The 17,827-nt window shown below is 37.1% G+C and overlaps 1 long non-coding RNA gene across 1 annotated transcript; it reads left to right on the forward strand.

Annotated features, from left to right (window-relative positions):
- The first annotated feature begins 5,448 nt into the window (after positions 1 to 5,448).
- On the forward strand, positions 5,449 to 16,422 carry LOC133216962 (uncharacterized). Its single transcript, XR_009726765.1, has 3 exons — positions 5,449 to 5,530; positions 7,319 to 7,402; positions 16,205 to 16,422. It is a non-coding gene; the product is annotated as an uncharacterized LOC133216962 (long non-coding RNA).
- Positions 16,423 to 17,827: the final 1,405 nt, after the last annotated feature.

Genomic DNA, 17,827 nt, shown 5'->3' on the forward strand with positions numbered 1-17,827 from the left:
AAACATCTGCAGAACCAGCTTACTGCTTCTCATTCCAAGCTTTCTTTTTTAACAGGAATGGGATGGCATTTCATGGCAGCTTGTGCCCCTGACTGAGGGATGGTACCTGTTGGGAATGTAAAGCTCTTTTGTTTTGTTTTTGGTGCCAATTCATAGAGTTGTGGGCAAAACAACTCCAAAAGGTTTGTGCCTGTGACCCAAGCATAACCAACCCATGTTTTCTTCAGTGATAATTTTATAATACACATTTTGCTTTCCACCAGGTATTTTTACAGGGCAAGCAAGCGACCTGGCAAGTTAAAGTGTCCCCTAAACAAAGGAATCATTGCTTGTTAAAAATAGAGCTTTCTTCTACTGATTTAATTACTTCTATAGGCTAGCATAGTCATTCATAGGCTTAAAAATTAGACAGAAATGAACTGCCATTTCCCTCTCTCCCTCTTTCTATCCACTTGAAAACTTCTTTAGCTTCTTTCTCCTCTTTTGAAAGAGAGATATGCAACATGTTTAAGATTCTCTTAAGAAGGCTACTTAAAACTGAAAAAAACCTCAACACCCTCTAGTAAAGGAAAATCATTGATGTATTCTTTTTGTAAACACGGCTTAACACATTGGCCAAGCCAGACTGTTAACTATCCTATCATAGTAAATATAGAAAGAATTCAGACAACTCCAGCTGAAAGCATACAAGGAAAATAATCAAAGTCGTTATTAGACTTTGCTCGTAAGTAAATTCATCATAGGTTATGGAAAAAACTTACTGAACACTTTATCATGTAGAGTTCTCATCAATTTCTGTTCCTAGTTTTCTAAGGGGATTTCCACTTAACAAAATGAGTTTGTCCAAACACATCACTCTTACAGCTTGGGGACAGCAAAGAATGTAGAGAAAAAACAGACCAAGGTCACAGCAAAACAGTCCTCCCAGATTCCCGGAGTGGGAATGCATAGCCATGGTCTTTGCACCCCTTGCCTCCTACACCATCCGCTGCAGAGAGTGTAACAGATCACATTGTGTATCTTGTGACTGTAACACTTGTGAAAACTGTAACTGGAGTCCAGAAAAAGAAGTTGTGGACAGTGAGGGAATAAGCAACCGTGCTCACGCATACATGTTGTGGTAGAAAGTCTCAGGTCAGACTTCCTGTAGTTGTTAGAGTTCATACATATCTTGTCAGGGGCAGTAAACAAGCCCAAGCATAACCAAAACTCTACAACCACTTAGATCTGTTACTTCAAATATGGAAAGCCAAACTGTGCACACACTAATCCTTACTTTTAAGTATTTCTTAGTGGGGATTACTTCTCTTTTATTTTGTTAGGATGTATTGCACTCACATGCACACACACAGACATGCAGAGTTTATTCATCTAGCACTCGCTGTGACAATCACCTGCACAGTTGTGAAACCAGCACAAATTATAATTTGATACGGATGTTAGAAGAAAGTGTTTCGGCAGATGCAACACTACAGCACAAATCATTGAGAATTAGGAGGAAAAGAAATAAATGGGATTATAACACAGATTAAAACAGGCAAGACACTTATAATAAAAACAAACAATATTTCATAGGTGAAGAAAAATATTTTAATAATAATAAAGTTTAAAAATAATATTTAATAATAAATATTTTTTCAGTTTGTACTTTAAAGACAGGGGATGTTTATGAGAAAACAAACTAATGATTGCTTTTTTAGGAGATAAAAAAATAATTTTACAGTTTTTCACTTGTCAGCAAACTGTTTCATAAGATATCAGCTCATGTTAGAAGCAATCCTTTCACAGACATTCCTGAATAATAGTTGTGCCAATCAACATCATTTAGAGGAGTGGGCTCACTTTTTCAAGGTGTTTTTGAAATACTCCAGTATTCAGCTATCATGCTTCTACAGTGCAAGAGGTTCCCTGGGGTCCTACTATAAAACCTTTCTTCCTCCTCCCTTTTACACACACATGTATTTTGGTTTTAGGAACCAACTTTGAATCAGCAGCTCTGACAGATTTAAGAACTGAAATTACATGCTAAAATCCACATGACTGAAGATTAACCATTTGTACTCCACCAAAAGACAATACACTTGCAGAGTGCTTTAGTGGGTTAGTGAAAATGGACCTAAAAGGAATTGTTGAAATATAACTGAATGTTAGTACTCATAGCACTATAGAGCACTGGCTTTAGACAGCCAGTAGATAAACATGGGTGTTTTTTTCTATGAAGTTAATACCCTCACAATATGATGTCTGCTACTCTGCAGTTAACAATGGAAGGAATAAAATAGAAACAAGTTAAGGCAAGGGTGGTTCACCCCTATCCTTTGTTCTCCACTTCTTTCTTGTTCTCCCCAGTCCTAGAAAGCTCTGTTCTTTTTACAGTTTTCCCATCTTGGACTATTATGGGATAACCTTCTAATGAAGGATGCCTGATGAAGAAGGAGCACAACAGAACAGCACCCTCTCCAGGGAACCTCTCCAGCCAGAAGATTAAAGGGAAAAAAGGAGTTTTTCCAGTCAAGAAATTTCCTATTAATCTTTCTTCCCACTTACCCTTCCAGCCTCCTATGCCCCTCTGTCATGCTAAAGAGGAAGACTCAACCTATATTTTTTACAAATGTTCTTCTGAAACAATAAACAGAAGAGGGAAACTCCTGGTGAGATATCACCCATTTGTAACTGGTGCTAGTTTGGCACAAGTCTTCCACCCTAGCTGGTCCAAAATACAGCAAGACTGCCTCAAAAAACATGAGGAATATGCTGCTTCATCTGAAAGGAGAAAACTGTAGGTTACCACTGTCAGCCTGACCTTGCCCCTGTGTAATTTTTTCCATCCTTACTAATGTATCTTTCAGCACAAGACTGAATGGAGAAATGAGATGAGGAAAGCCACTGCACTTCTCTGCCAGTAAACAACACCAGAGTATTTATACTACGTAGGTGTTCCTGTTTCTGCACAATAAACAATTTTGTTAGTGCAAGTTAGCCTCTAAAAGAAGTTTCACTACCCAGAAAGACAACAGAAACAAATTTCAAGTCAATAAATATACCTAAATTATAGCCTCCCAGCTAAAGATATGTCATATCCTTACTCAGTGACTTCAAATGCTCCTCCAAGTGTAAGAAGATTAGCTGGTGATGAAATATGGTGATGATTTCCTCAAATTAGGAGGACATTAACAATTAAGTGTTAATGTGAACATTGTTACAGTAAGGCAATTATAACCGTATTCCATGAAGAGCAATAGGAAACAATTACTCTTATTCTCAAGTGGTAGATCTAAGAGAATGAGATTCCCAATCTTAAATTCATTAGACAGGCAGCTCTCATTTCCTAGTCTATGAGAGAATCATTCTTTCTTTATTGGAAAGGTATCTCCTATCTTTAACAAAATGTGCATACACTTTCACTTCTGTTTGGTACCAAGCAGTAAGCTAAAGACGTTTCCAGGATATCCATCTATCTCCAGGTGCAGGTGCAATATCCTCCCAGCAAACACTGCTCACCTCTCCAGGTGCCTTTAAATGCAAAGTTCACCCAGAACCAAGGAACAGTCATGCTCATTTAGCACAAGAGATTCCTCATGTGTATGCAAGTACTCTCCACCTGAAGGATCTCTGACCCAGTCTGAGGCAGGTGCAAGTGCATCACATATAACGATCTCTACTTAAAATTTGCAATACTAACGAGATGGCCCATGGTAACTTGCATGCCAATGGTTGGCTGCCAATTATCTTCACACTCTAAATCTTCCAAGAATGCAAGACTACCACAGTCCTTCCTGTGGGTTATTAAGCTTTAATAAATTACTGGGTGTGAAGCCCTGCAGCATGGGAGTGGGGCATATATGTTATTTGTGATCTTAAATAGCTAAGAAAGGCTAAGTGCATTTTTGGTTAAAAAAAAAAAAAAAAAAAAAAAAAGAAAAAGTAGAAAAAAATTGAATTGGGCATAATAGCAGCACCAATGACTCTTAACAACAAAACAGATACTGAAACCTTTCAGCTCTCAGAAGCCTGCATTCTCTTCTGGCTTTTAGATACTATCATTCCACACTCTCCATATTAAACACAGAGTTACTGGTTGGCTGTAATAATTAGGAAACTGTGCCAAAAAGATGCTAGCACAGGGAATGCGTCAGGTGACAGAACAGTGCCTCCAAGGACTCTGGGACCTGTCAGCCTCTGTAACTATATCCTCCTGCTCTGTCACAGTAGAGTTAATTAGAAACATCTGTAGTGTTGAGATCAAGCAGAGGCAGTAGGGGCAGCTTATTTGCACAAGAAAGGTACAACTCATGTGGGAGGTAAAGAGAGTAGAATCACAAACAGATACAGATCAGTTACATGAACCTGATCAGTTATCTAAGTTATATGCACAAGTTATATGCACTTCCGAAATAAGACTACCTAAGTAACGCAAATGCAAGACCGATGAAAAGCCTTAACTGTAACACTGGCAAACTGACTTACTGAAATCTTTACAGCGAGAACAGGGCTCCAATTAATGTGAAACACCATTCATCCGTTCATTCATTATGGCATAGGCTGCTCCACATATTCCTCTGAAAAGCAAACTATGTTGCCTTTACCTAACATTTTTGCTTAAGACCTCAAGCAAGTTAAAAATCCTGATTTGTTTAATCACAGTTCCTGCTGCTCCAGTTTATACCAAGCAAATCCTTTAACTGCAAATTCCCTCCTCTTCCAAAAACAAGATGCACTTTAGGAGAAGTCTTTGTTACAGGAAACTAGAATTTTTATTTCTCCTGTTCCCAAAGCACAGATCTTTCAGTCTAACCAGTATAATGCGTTACACTTTGGCAAACACTGGCGAATGTTTGCCAAATTTGGGGTTGAAAGGTTTAATATTATACGCCAAACAGAATTCAAGAAATTAAAATGGTAAAAGAAGTTTGCGGCTAGAAAAGAACTTGGCAGAGTTGCGCACATGCGCAAATACAACTCAAAGAACTTTCTTATAACTCTGTTCTCATATAACCCCATTAGAAACCAACTGCTTTTAATAAATTAGTGTGGGATAGTGGCAGAATTTCAGTCTGATCCCTACTCTTTTCAAACACAGCTTCCTGGGCATATTAAAACTTGTCAGAGAAGAGAAGCGAAGTGGAAAAAAAGAAGAATCATTTTTGTTTAATCCATAAAATACATGATTAAAGAAAAACAGGATGCAGAGTCCTCAAAGGTAGCATGAAGAATTGTATAAGCAAATCACATGATTGAAATATAAACCTGTAAACAATTTTTGGCAGGCATTTTCTGAAACACTCATTATCTGCTTAAATTTAATTTGATACATAGCTGACCCTCGGGCTCCGAGCACATACTGCCCAAGCAAACAGCTGCTGCTGTTCATGTGACTCTCATCCTAGCACACCTCAGCCGTCTCGAGCTGCCTGTTACCATGCCAGTGGTGGCATATGTAAACACTTTGTCCATGAATCAGTAGGTCCACACTTTGGGCACACCAGTCCATAAGCATAGCAAAAGCAGATTTCATTGGCTGCTGGATGAGGTAAGAAAGAGTTCCAGGGCATGGGCACCTTCTGCCACCTCCACTGATGCACAAGGGTTGGCAGCAAGGTGTGATGGCCAGCAAGATCTAAAACCATCAAAGCTATAGAAGTTAATGTAATTTGTTAGAAATACTATTTTCCCTAAGGATTTCTGTGAAAAGAAAATCACCCCCAAACTTCCAAAGGAGTAGCTGTTTGCTAACTGTAGTCCTTCTCCTCCCTCTTATATCCCAGCAGTACCACTTCAGAGTCTTCTGTTTCAAAATTTAAGAAATCCCAGATCTTCTTTAGTCCATTTGTACTTATTCATCACACTATTCTTTTTTTTCTTTCAATCCCAATTTCTTCCGCTCAACCACTTGGAGATTTGAAAAGGTCTGTTATTACCATATTGCCAAGGAAAAATTTCTAGTCATGGTACTTAAACAACTGATTATCAGATTTTTACACATATACATTTTTTAAAAAGAGCTTTTTTTTTAAATGAAAGAAAAGCTCTCAGCATTTAAGAACAACATAAGCTAGAAGTAACCACATTAGTGTTTGATAAAGCTGAAGAGCTAATAACTCGTGATGGCAAAAACTTAACCCATTTTGGCTCTACCAGTAATTCCAAGCATGAATGTTACTGAGTTCTGTAGTGCTGCCTGCAGCAATGCAAAACTGCAGAGTGCTTGAGCAGAATGAAAAGATTATGGTTTTCAGAGTTTCATTTTCATCCAAAAACTGCCATCAGCGGTTCTGTATGGGTAAAATCTTGCCAGTTTATTCAAATTTGGAATGTGTGGCCCTAAGATCCCTGGCAGGAAGTCTAGAATTTGGACACTCCTTTTATGTTCTATTTCATGTAAGATACATCCTGGAAGAAATCCAATAGCCTGTGCTGACATACAATAATCTTTATTTTTCTAGATCACTTTTGCTAATCTGAAATGTCTGCATCTGCATCATATAACATTGCAGAAATTCTTAAACCAACAAGGATATCAGTGTGCGACTTAATAAGACACTCAAACAAGACATTTGCTGATACGTAGGCTACTTAAGGCAAAGATATGCAAAAGTAGGAATGCATTTTCCAGAGGATTGTCTTTTCATTCAGTGTGGGGTTCTTTGGTATCTCAAGAAAAATCTTTTTCACACCACCAGACAGCATTGGCTGTTTCAGCTGCCTTCAAAAGCAAGAGTCTGTGCAATTACAAAAAAAAGAAAAAAAAAAAAAAAGAAACATTGCTAATGTGTTTCTTCTTTAGCAGTCATTAGAAAACAGGTATTCATAACATTTTCAAAACATGGAGGTACAGGATACATTCCTGACCAGAAGAAGAATTAAAAATTGGTCGCTTTTTCAATTACACAGATTTCTAATTACAAAAAAAATTATGTAGATGCAGCCATGCCACTTAAAACTTTCCAGACACATACTCTGTGTCAAGTTACAGCTGTGTCCACAAAGTGCAGGTTGAGGTCCCCATGGCTTCTTAACTCAGTTTAACAAGCCATCAATTAAAGGCAGATACTTAGAAGAAGAAAAACTGATTGGTTGCAGAGGGATTTCTGGACACTTTAATTGATACCCACTGAAAATACATGAGAAGGATTTCAAACTCAGAAAAAAAATGACTGCCAAAAGGCCTGACAGATATATAATGCCATGATAGAAATAGCACACATTATGTCGTACTTAATACCCCACTTGTGCCACATTACACAGTTGGTTTTTCTTATATTGCAGTGCCAAACACAGTCCCTTCTCTCTTTTCTCTTCCCCAATCTAAATGAACAAGCAACAGAATTAATCTAGCAGTTTTGTGGACACCACCTTAATGCAGAACACAAGTTTTACCTTGAACTGAAGTCACAAAGGTGAGGTAACTAATCTTGAGTGTGAACAAAATTTTCAGTTGCTTTCCCAAACTCATTAAGAAAGGTCCCGATTCCCATAGGTTTACCCAGAATAATTAGCAACAACAAACACGGGTAGGATTTCAGTGTGCTGGTCAGCCTATGGGATTAGTCACAAAGGTTTTGTAAATTTCAGAAGGTATCTAAACAGATGGGGGGGGGGCAAAAAAAAAAATACTGTAATGGATGCAGTCAGAACCATTAAGTAGTTTAGAATTTCTAAGACTCCCACAACTAATAAATTTTATGGGAAAAATCACGAAAGTCAGATGGTAAAAAAATACGTAGCATAAAAGTTGCAAACTTCTAGACAGCTTGTAAAACAGTGGTAGTGCAAGAGGGAAATGGTAAACACACTAGCAAGAGTTCATCGGTCTTAATAAATAGAACAGGGTCACACGGGTTTACTTTTGGAACCCATAAAGGTCCCTAAGTATCTAATTATTTCCGAAAAAAAGTCTTGAGGTTTTATTCTATTTCTCAATAGATTAGCTTATTCTTTGTCAGATACCATTTTAAACTGAAATATACCCCTTTAAAGAAGCTAATATTTGTTTCTTATTGTCCCTGCCCATGGCAGGGGGGTTGGAACTAGATGATCTTAAAGTTGTTTCCAGCCCTAATTATTCTATGATTCTACTATAGAATACTAGCTACCATATGTTCTTCCAAGGGAGTATTACTAAGCAATATTAAACAGTATATCCTAATGGAAATAATACAAAGAAGTATTTCTTAGGAGAAGTATGTAACAAAATCAGTCATGGCACCAGGCTGCATAGTAGGTCCAGATTTGGAAGAAAATGTCGGATTAAGACCTAGACTTTCACTTCTAAATTTCTACTTTACTGCAGACTACAAAAAAAGTCTTTTCTATCACCTTGCCAGGGGGAAGACTGGGCTATGTTGTCACCTTTACAAGAATGCAGTCATCCTCCTCACTAGGCAGATTTTTAATTTGCTGGGCCTGACATAAAAGTGACAAGTGCTGCTTGTTCATGTGTTTGCGAACAATGACTTTACAGCTTTGCTCAGGTTGGTAACTTCAGAAATCATAAGTAACAATTGCTACCTTTCTGACCAACAGAAACAAACAATGAATAAAGCATTTGTAACTGCAGGGTACAAATGTAAGCAAACATATTGTAATGGGTAATAAAAATAGCACTTTGCTCTGATTGTGGTGCTAATTAGAATCTGATTTGCCTATTTAAAAGCTGTAACCCATGCTACCAAGTCTCCCAGACTAGTTTCACTTTTTAGGCTTAATTACTGACCTCAACAGCTACAAAATGAAAGAGAAGTGGAAGTAACAGGTCTGTAAATGTACCCCTTTCTTCCAGTACTTTGATCAAATGATTTCTGTTCAAGTGAGATGATTTCTTCCTAAAGATGTCACTGCAGAACTGGTTTGGTACCCCTGCTGCCAAAGAGGGCATTACCAGGCAGCTTTAAAAAGTAGGACATGACACAGTCATTGATTTTGAGAGTGTCTTTCCCTTCTCCCCTTCTTACACTGGTTCTTATTTTTCATCTTCAAAACCATTGTTTTGTTTGTTGAGCTACAAACCTATATTCCATAGTACCATACTTAAGAAATTCAACCTCAAACACAGCCAATGATTACCACATAAGACATAACATTTGCAAAAAGATTTGTATTCATTAAAAACAAAACAAGCTAGGAAGACAGACTTCTTTTCATAAGTAATAGCATAAGTATCAACAACTCCCAAGTTCTGCACTGGTTATGTACAACAGAATGTCACGTGTGTCCCATAGAACACAAAAATCATTATGAAACCGAGGGGGAAAAATCAAATCTCCTCTCCTCACCTCCAGAAAGCAACTGATGAAGCTTCATCTAAATGATGTATCCACCATGTCCCTATTACGTTATCTCCTCAACTATATATTCAGGGCCCCTCATGTATTACTGAAACCCCCTTGGGCTATTGTCTAAATTGAAATGTTCACTACCCTCAGTATTTCAGTACTATTAAAAATACAACCTGGAGTCACAATGGGATTTCTCCCTCCTCATTTTCTCTAAGCAAAACTATTCATATATTTGTGCAGGCACACATACTCCCACCAAGCACTACTTTCTGAAGTTCTCATCTAATATGAAAAGTCATATCTCACATACTGTTATATATATACTTAAAAAAAAAAAAAAGGACAAAAAAGAGGAATCTGTATTGCTAAATTTATGTAGAGTGGAAAATCCTGGGTATTCTGTTCAGTATCAAGAAATAGGAGTGTCTTCTTACAAACATGACAATACTGGACACATAAAACCTTTAGGTGTGGTGCAGAACAAAAAGAATAACTAATTAATTTATCAAGTTATATTTATCAAACTATAATGAACAATAATTACATTTATTAAAGCTACTGACTTCCTGAAGGAAAGCCATATATCAGCACATAAACAAATGTGTGTTCTAGAAAGTATCTGGAACATTTGCATGATTTGGCTTGTTACCCAATTCGTATGTCAACTGACAGAGAAAGACAAAAATCCAGAGTTGACAAAACACTTCCCATGCCTGACACGTCTCATTCACCATCCAGCCAACCCCCCCCACAATACACACCAGTCAAAGCCCAGGCAGTGTCCCTCTTCACTTGCCTCCCCCTCCCCCAAACACCCTTATGCTGGGTGAGCTAATTAGCAACTTGTCAACTCGCTTGTGCATAGCTTAGCATGGAGCTGGGCACAGGGCAAAACCAGGAATCCCTTTGGGCCTCATCACAACATAATTCGGGCAGTGTAGCCTGTGATAGCATAAAATGAAGCTAGTTATTTACACACATTTATTAGAAGGGGGCCCTCTCGTATTGGGCTTAAGATGACAAAATGTCAGCTTCAATCATCTGACAGGCTTTGGTCTCCCTCTGTAACCTCTTTCGTTTTGGCTGCTCTTTTTTTATATACACATATGACACTAACAGAAAAATAAATTGAAAAGAGCACTGAGGCAGAGTGTATTTCACGCACTGGTGCCAATGTTTCATATCTCATGAACCTCGGGAAAACAATTCGTCTAACTAATTAGTTTATAGTGTTTAAGCAGCTTGTTTCCCATCTTTAAACTTCTTTATGTAACACTGTGAACAAAGCCATATTATCTTCTGATTTTTTTCTTATACAATTTAACAAATATGATCTTCTTTTTTTTTTTTTTCCTGGAGATTATTTCATTTAGACATCAAGCTACCCTATCCACCTTTACTTTTTTTTCTTCTTGGGCAGAACAGTATAAACAGCACCAATCCATTTGTTTTTCAAAGATCTTCAAGATTATGCTATACTTTTTTCTTTTTTTTTTTTTATTTCATCCAATTTATTTAATTTCTCATTTCTAGCTCTCTCTCAGAAAGGAACTCTGCCTTCACTGAAAATAAAATGACTGTCGTGGGTCCTAGTAATAGAAGAGTGCTCCTAGCTTGCAATCTTAGCTCAACTTGTTTAGAGCAAAAAGTACTGGAAAAGCTAATAACTAGTCAAAAATAAACCAAGCAAACCTTTAAATCTGAAACAGGTTCATCTTTTCACTTTCACCACCAGTGACTAGCTTGAGTTAAAAGAAAACATAAATATAGAAACAAATAACCCCTATTCAGGAGCTTGGAAGCATTTTTCCTCTTTATACAGGACATGCTCCAGGTCCCTTATCATCCTTGTGGCCTCCTCTGGACTTGTTCAAACAGCTTCATGTCCTTCTTATGTCGAGGGCACCAGAACTGCACACAGTACTGCAAGTTAGGTCTCGTGAGAAGGGAACTGAGGAGCAGGATCACCTCCTTCGACCACACTTCTTTTGATCTAATGTTGAAGGTGGGTTAAGTAAACCCATACTGAAAGATTAGATTTTCTCAGAGAGCTAGCTAGATTTTCAAGTCAAAACATACCCTCAAGGAGAGCTGGGGACAGCAGCTTTTTAGTGACTCCTACCAGGGTCACAGGAGGATTGTCTGCTATGCCCAACACGTACAGCCAGGATTGCACTTTTTGGAACACAGTGTCACAATCACTTTCTTCTTAAAGTATAGAAGGGGAAATTGTGGTACATGTCTTTTATTCAGTAAGTTAGCAGCATTTTCTACCAGTAATATACATATTACTGGTATAATTCCTGACTTTGGTATTATATCTGGTTGTATACAAAGGCTGGTTAATGTAAAATACTCAAATCATCCTGGAAACAGGACACCAATACTCCAGCCACAAGGTGTGAGAGAAAAAAATACAGTGTATTTTTTAACAGCTTTTATCTCCAAGCAAAATGTCAGACATCTCGCTGTTTAGTTGGTAAAAGCCTAAACCTTTTCCTTGATATTGCTCTCTCACAAGGAGGTATATTCATAGATGTGAATAGTGACCAAGTCTTCTATTGGGACGTTCATTTCAAGCAGATTGTTGAAGTCCATGCAGTCAACATTCTTTTCCTTTCTGATTCTTTGCTTGCTTTAGAAGTGCTTGCTGTTTGCCCCTCCTTCATTCCCCCCTGGATTATTCACATTAAAGTTCATGTTAGATGTCTGATTCCCAGTAATTCTTAATTAGTACAGAGCAGTGACACTGTTGTGGCTTCACAAGCGCATGAACAACAGTGAGAGCTCCAGCCGGTTGTGCCCAAGGGACTTCTCCCTTCTCCCCGAAGGTTAATGCCTGTACCTCCTCTGGGAGCTAGCAGCTACACAGGCTGCTTAACTGAAGATACCCGAAATCTCCCAGCTACTGGGGGATTTAGCAGTGACTGCAGACTGCCTGAATCATTTCTGAATGCCTGAACGGTTAAAGGAGCAAACTTTATAAATGAGTGAAAAGCGTGAAAAATATTAATGCTATGTTAACTTCCATTAACCTTCAATGTACACTCCAAACCGTTGGATTAAAACTTTACAGGTTGAAGTTTTGCTTAAAAAAATTCTCTTTAAGAACACATGCAATCCCAAAACTGTGTAACATTAAATATATGCAGGCTTTTAAATTCAACGCAGACTGGTACCAGTAAACAGGCTTGGATGAATGAAAGATGAAAAATGACAAAGCTGCATAAATACATAATTCTTTAACCCTATATTCACAGAAAGACTTCATAAGCTTCTTAATTTCTTTTCTCATTTTATGGTTTAGTTTTGGACTAATTTAATGAGGATTGGAGAGGGATGAACAATGTCTGATTGTTCCTCCTTCTTTTCTTACATTTAAATCAAAAAGCATGTATTTTTTCAACTTACATCTAATACTTAGTATTTGAAGTAATGCACAATATATAAAGAATATATTACTCTTAATTTAATCCATCAATGTATCCCAACATCCTCTAGAAAGTTTTAGCTGTTAGTTCACAAGGGAAAAGTTTTCTTCCTAGAAATCAACACTGCTTATGACTCATGAGAGCTGATGGAACAGGCACAGTTTTGATGTTTGCAATACTTCTTAAGAGAATTAACTGCATCAGCTAAGATAGGATAAGACCAGTTTGGCAAGTAATTTTTTGCTGGTCAGCAGGAAAACTCATTCTGCAAAAGAAAACCCAAGTCTCCATAGGCTCATCTTCACAGATGAGTCTTTTACCATGCTTTGTTTCTGATTTTTCCTGAACCTGACACTGTGATTGATACAACATTATAAGGTATCATATTAAAAGTATTAAAGTGAATGAAATATTCTTATATAATATCTCATGCTTTGTTTTATTTCCATCTTCATTCTGACACATTCTTGATTTTTTTTTAAATTTAAGAGTAAATAGCTACATGATCTACTGTGGCTAGAAAACATCTTTGCATATCTAGAAAAGCTCACATATTCTTCTCTCTCTCCAGTTAATGTCTACAAACAAACTTCTCATTAAATGGTCATATGACAGAAATCCATCAAACACTGTTTCCACTAGATGCAATTCCTCAAGCTACTAGCTCTCTGACAAAACAAAAATACTATTCAACCAGTATCTGGCTCAATTCCATTTTTTTAAATCTTTAGCTAAAATCTGGTTAGATTCCATGTGTGTGATGTCCCACTGTCCCACTAACTTTTCTTAGAGGTTTTTTTCTACCTTCTGTTTTGGTTTGTTTTTACAAAGCTCAAATTGTGCTTTTTACCTGATGATTCTGACTACACATCCTATCATAGTCTAAATCATGGTGCATGAACTACATCGGGAACTCTCCCAGGACAGCATCAGGCACTGCCAACACCTCCTCACTTGACTGACAAGACTTCAAGACTGACTCTAGTAAGAATTGTTAACAGAGACCTTAACATACAGGTTAAGCCCAGAAAGTATATTCCAAAGAGAGCTGTTATCATAAAAGATGTATTCACCCACAGCTATTGTACCTACTCTTATCCAGTGCACAGTGTTAGGAAATACAACATAAACTGAGTGATGTAGAGCACAATTACCAATAAGAAGGATTTCAGCCTTGATTACCCTTGCAGGAAAAAAAACAAACGAACAAACACAACATCTTTTTTCCCCCTAAGAAATCCTTTGCACACCACTGGCTTACAAAGGTTGTGTTATAGATGCTGTTTCCCAAAGGAATTCTCACTCTCTCTTCACACTCAAACACACACACACCTCTGCCTGAGAGGGCAAATGCTACAAGCTCTGCTTGCCTTTAGTTGGAGAAAATCTCTCCCCAGCTCTGCAGGACTGGTGCACTCTGCACATCAGCAGGAGAGGCTCCTGCCAAAAAATTCAGTTCCCAGTGGTTTCTTACACAACTCAAGCTGAATGCACATACCAGTAAATCTCTAGTCACTAGTGCTACAGGCAACTAAAGGCAGCTCCTCAGGTACCTTATCAAAAAAGGTAATTGAGAAATAATTAAGAAGGGCTGCAAGGAACTGCTACTCGTCCTGCTGCAGTTTTATCACAAACCAGCACCACTGGGGTTTGCACTCTGTGTTTACAGGCATCATATTATTAATTACTAACCAAGCTGGTTCACAAGTATTGGTCAAAGGCACTTGTTGAGCACTAAGAAAAATCTTACACTCCTAACAGTCTTTAGCTTATTGCAGTTTTGCCTACAAGAAAAATAAGATGTCACACGCTTTCCCTAAAGGATTATGAAAGTAAAAGTGTTGTGAAATGTTTTATAATAAATTTATTTCATTTGAACACTCAACTTATACTTCCTGTCTTCTGGTGCTTGTTATCTACCTCTACAGCCTCATTTCAGCTTTTCACTTCATATTTGAAAACAGTATACTTTTTACCAGTAGAAGAACAGTACTTCTAAAATAAGGCTAGCTTCTCAAACCAGTATTTTCATTTTTAAATATATTATAAAATCAATACCACCTTCATATTAAGTAACACACCATCTTTTCTTTTCCATAAAGTCCCTCTGTTGAAAACCATTACTGTAAAGAAAATGTCCAGGTCTTTATTCAGATGTGTACAAGCTCTCTTCAAAGATAAGAGCCCAAGAGATAATAAATTAGACTGAATTTGCTGCTGTGAATTGTGTTTCTGGCTGAGCTAATGCTCTGAGATTTTTCAAACTATTCCAAATAACTGATGGCTGCTACTCTTCTTACCCTGGTAAAAAAGAAAACTTAGGTCGTAACACCAGTGGTGGCTTATGTAGGATGCAATGCATGGACCTGATTGCTTTCACTAGCTCATGCAGTAATTACTGTAGCTAAATAGATAGTGTAGGTTTCAGGAGTAAAGGTATTATAAGCTAAAAAATGTTAAGAGACATAAAGAAGATTTATCCAAAAAACCCACTGAATAATTACATGTCAAACACCCAAACATTTGTATAAATGTAAGAACAGCCTTAAAAATATTTAAAAACTATATGATGGCAACAGAAAATAAATAGTAATTTTCTTTACTTGAAATGTTTGATGGCATTAATCTAATGAGCCTAGTATAACAACAATACGGCATAATGACTTATTTTGCCAGTCACAATGTAGGATGTAGGATAGCTGATATCTGTGGCTCTGGTTAATAACAACAATGCCAAGAAACAGCATTTTTACCTTAAAAACCTCTGAGAAAGAACTCATAATAATTCTAGATGTAGATATGGATGCACTTTTACTGTTGTACTAAACTCACTCTTTTTTATCATAAAAAAAAAGTAAAATACATTTTGTGAATCAAAGTAGGAGACTGAACTTGTTTATGACAGCAGGCACCCTGTGAGATGCTAATTCACTGTAGAAGTATTTTATAAAAAAATTCTGAAGTATTAATTCTGCAGATTTATATATAGACTGTATCAACTAAAGACTTCCCTCTAGTTTTAAACCTTCTTGTTTGAGAACATTTAAAAAACAATAAAAAAATCATCAGTACATGAACATGCTCTTCTTCCCTTGCTATTACAGATCCTTTTGATTTAATTGAGTATTCTAATCTTTCACTTTATGTCACAGTATGAATTGGAAGGATTCATCTTGACTCCAATATTCTGTCTTTTTCTCAGTATTTCATACGATTGGATCTGAACCATATCTCATACATATGATTGATATACAACTGACAAAGAATTTTGTATTTTGAAAGTACCCAATAAGCATGTTCTGCTTAGATCAAGTTAGAACACTCACAACCCAATTTAATTTCCAAGTTACCTTGGGAATTACCTGGACTGTCTCACTCAAAGGTATTCTAATGGTACATAAAAACATATTTTGGCTTAGTATATGATTCAGCTTTGAGGTAGATTTGAAAAAAAATAATCCTATTTTCTCTTTTTATACGTGTTTCAATGTCTTATAGATAAAACCTGAGCAGCATGCATACTGAACAGGTATTTCTTGTAGAAGGCGGTCCCTTATCCAAAGAAAAGACATTATCCATATATCTTAGCCATCATCAGTAGCAGAAAATTGAACGAAATGTATGAACGAAAATTTAGCCATAGAAACACTTGTGCATCAATATTGTCAAGGCAGAGGTGCTTTTGACAGCAGAAACTGCCTGTGAAATAAATTTTAAAAAACTTTGTTACCTTTGATAAATGACAGTAAAGAATTCAGCTCTTCTCTGGTCCTGCCTCTGTTTCCAAAACTGGGGGTGAAAAGGGCCAGCTGGCTGGCTTACACTTCGGAATCTGTATTGCCTTTCTATTACCTAACTACTCCAACAACCCTGCAAAAAAAAAATAAGTCTCAGCTCTCCAATAGATGTACTAACTTCTCTATGTGGTAAATCAATAAATTACCTAACTGCTTGTTAATTACATCCTTCCACCACTCATCATCCCAAGTATCCCTACACTATCACAAGCATCATCTCATCGTATGAAAAAGGAAGATTACATTATCGCTATAATCATTATTTTCCAACAACAGCAACAAAAAAAAGCTAGGTAAGTACTCTTATTTGAAGCTATCAGTGTGCAAAGAATCATAATTAATCTTTATGTAGAATTGCAATTTCTCCTCAACTACTTAAGTATCATCATAATTGCAGGTCCAAAACACGAACCTCTTGGGTTTGCTTAATGATTCTCTCATCTGCTCTTCTCCCAAGACAAGGCTCTCCTCTGAGAGCAGAGTTGTGAACAAAATTAATACAAATGAGAGAAAAAGCAGGGCAGGTCCTCATGTTCTGCCCTGAGCAGGAAAAGGGGTTAACCTTAAGTAGCTGTTCACTGGACTTCTAGAAATTAAGATAACCACAGTGACATGAAGCAAAGAAAGGATACGACCAGGGACCAAGGAAAGGCAAACCCACTTCAATCTAAATTGCCTTCATTTGCATTTTGTGTATTTAATGTGGACAGAATAGTTCAGAGTTTTTCTTTTAAAGCTTTACAGTAAAATGAGCTGTTAAATGCCCAAAATCTCTCTGTCCCTGCCTTTTCTTCTCCTTGAAGATCAAATTTTATCTACAGATTTCTTAAGTGAATAACGGATAACAAAAATTAAAGGGATCAGTATCAGAATGTGTTAAGTAACTGAACCCCAGCTCCCACTCTTCTTTTTTTTTTACTATGATTCCTCTCTGTTAAACAATCAATTACAGCTGAGACTGGAAATCACACCTGTACAAAAGAAGTAATAATAATAATTAAAAATTATAACAAGAAACCCCAAAAAGAAACAAACATCCCAAACAAACAAAACCAACAACCCAAACACCTCCCCAGAAAACCCACATCACATTTCCAAGGATTTGAAATCTCTGATTTCAATCACAGCTTCATTCGTACTCATACAAAGTAGTTCCTTCAAAACCTCAAATTTGCTTTGCACCAACTCAGAGGTAAGCACCTAAAGACAACCTCTAAAAACGCATCTCTCTGGCAAGGCAGCCTAATGCTATAGGAGTTACTTACCCAGAAAGATTATTACAACCACATTTATCTTTCTGAGGAAATAAAATCATACTACTACA

The sequence above is a fragment of the Neopsephotus bourkii genome, unplaced genomic scaffold, assembly GCF_033783945.1.
Source record: "Neopsephotus bourkii isolate Nb327-2 ecotype Australia unplaced genomic scaffold, CSIRO-AGI_Nbou_v1 NB_1078, whole genome shotgun sequence".
Taxonomy (NCBI): domain Eukaryota; kingdom Metazoa; phylum Chordata; class Aves; order Psittaciformes; family Psittacidae; genus Neopsephotus; species Neopsephotus bourkii.